Source organism: Olea europaea, unplaced genomic scaffold (assembly GCF_002742605.1).
Source record: "Olea europaea var. sylvestris unplaced genomic scaffold, O_europaea_v1 scaffold16754, whole genome shotgun sequence".
NCBI lineage: Eukaryota > Viridiplantae > Streptophyta > Magnoliopsida > Lamiales > Oleaceae > Olea > Olea europaea.
Window position 1 is genome coordinate 1 of NW_019234428.1, and position 2,362 is coordinate 2,362.

General features: G+C 33.4%; 1 long non-coding RNA gene across 1 annotated transcript; it reads right to left on the reverse strand.

Annotated features, from left to right (window-relative positions):
• Positions 1 to 6: 6 nt before the first annotated feature.
• On the reverse strand, positions 7 to 2,193 carry LOC111377556. The gene is made up of 3 exons (XR_002699747.1): positions 2,002 to 2,193; positions 1,424 to 1,552; positions 7 to 1,234 (listed from the first exon to the last, which is right to left on the reverse strand). It is a non-coding gene; the product is annotated as an uncharacterized LOC111377556 (long non-coding RNA).
• Positions 2,194 to 2,362: the final 169 nt, after the last annotated feature.

Here is a 2,362-nt window from a genome sequence, read left to right on the forward strand (position 1 = left end):
TTTGTTCTTAAAGATAATTACCTTTTGGAACACTCTTCAAGAAGGTATATCGAGAGTCATTTGTAATGTTGATTACTTTATACTCAATGTAAAATAATCCAAATAAGTACGAAATACTCAAGGATGAAAACGAATAAATAAATGACTCATACGATAAGTTGGTTCATGTATAAATAATTTATGATCCTTTTGAGCTAGATAAAAACCAATCCTTCATGAAAAAGAATTTTAAAAAATCAGTAAATAAGCTAGGACAATTATAGGTGATATAACACCATCACAAGGCAACATTTTTTTACTTCATACAAAGGAAAGTTTTATTTTCCATCCCAGTAATAGCTGTAAACCAACAGATTAGCTATGTGAAAAGAGTTAACTCTCATCCATCTGACCTGAAAATCTTTTGATATGCCAACTATCAAAAGATACTAAATGTTCAAAAGTAGGATCTATTGCAGCCAGCCAGCCACAACTAATAACCTTTATCAGCAAAGGATACACAAAACAATAGTCACTTCCAAAATAAAACCTCTATGACGGGTACACTGTTGCAAGAGGCAGAAAAAAGGAAGATAGAATATGAAGGGAAAATTGCAGCATTAGTTATTAACTTAGAAGCAAATGGGTCCCCATTCTATTTATCTTCATGGCACTTAAGTCCCCAAACTATCATTTCCATAGCACCATGGTTATGGTTAATGTACACTGTCCAATTGATCATAACTTGTAAAAAAGGTCAATTTTCAGGGGGTAAAATGGTAAACACTTGATTTAAAAAATAATAATAAATAAATAAATAAACCCCACAAAAGACGAAATAGAAAGAGAAAAGAAAGATGTTGCTGCAACCTATAAAAGGTAGAGGACTTGGATGAAAAAAGAAACAGAACAGTAACACATTTACTACTAAGTGAATATATTGGGGATTAATGCAGGATTTTTCCCAAAAAGAAATGGGGAGGAACATAAGAAGCTAAATGGATCCAGATCACAAGATAATTATCGTACGCGACATTAACCCCTTACCAAAAGCATCACCTTGCTAAAATAAGTTGCACATGTTATCATCTTCCTAAAATAAGTTGCACATAAGTTAAGAAAAATGACTGCAGGATAGGAGCCAGGAACAACCCTTAGAACGCATCCTGAAAAAAAAAATGATAATTAACACCTAAACTAATGATCAAACATTACCTGTCCTTCAACTTTGGGTCATGAATTCTCGGGCACACCCCTGGTACAAAGGGAGACAAAAGAAACTTTCAGCAAAAAACACAATTATTGTAGTAATAAAACCATTGGCTAAAATGTAAAAAGAGTAGATTCTCAGAATTCAATTTCTTTAATTTTTATATAAACTTTCTCAATAGGTGAAAATTAAAAATTAAGCATCTTTATGAAGGTACAAGAATTAAAACATTACCTAGATCGCTCCGAGTGTTAACAAAAAGATCATGGGGGCAGAATTGAACCATATAGAATGCACAAACTTCCTTATCATCCCACCTAATTTCCTTGTATCCCTTTCTCTCTTCTTCAGTCAAATTTCGTCCTACAAAAACAATAGCAACAGAAGAGGTAATAAGAACAGGCATTCAACATTGCTTTGGCAAGGTAGAAAGTCAATGGCAGAAAACGAAACACATAAATTTAAAATGGAGGCTCTTAAAAAATGTCATGGTTCCATTGTCTATGAGATGTCAAATCAGTGAAAATCAATCAAGAAAAGACCCAATTCAGATGATTTACATAGTTCAGACTGTGCCTGCCGATGTTGGAAAACTCCAAATCGGATTTCTGGGATATATTAGTTCACATTCTCTTTGATAGTCCAAATTACATCGCTCAAATTTGATCTCGCCAATTGAAGTTCTAGGGTTTTGGAAGTATATTGATCTAAATTTTATCCTCACAAGAAAATTGATTACATTTTAATGAAAATTAAGGAACGTAGCCTAGAATTGAGAATTGATAAATTAGGGTTTAAGGAAAAGTGCAAACCTGTGCCCATGAGTTCATCAAGCAAAGCTCTCTGAGCATCCATGGTTTACAGATTGGAGATTCTGAGGTTAACAGCAATATTAATGGTGTTATAAAACACAATAACAAATCTTGCTGCGATGAGAAACCTTAGATTTATGGACAGAGAATTGAATGTTCGAGAAATTAGGACTAACGTGCCCGGTTTATAAAGCTTCTGAGCTTGTTTGGCTAATAATAGAAAGATTAATTTCATATACGGTCCCTGAATGTTCAACGAAATCTCAATTGGTCATTATTATTATTATTTTCCCCCCAAACCCAAACCTCCGCCCCCCAACAACCCCCACACACAAAAAAATAATAATAATAAATAAATAAA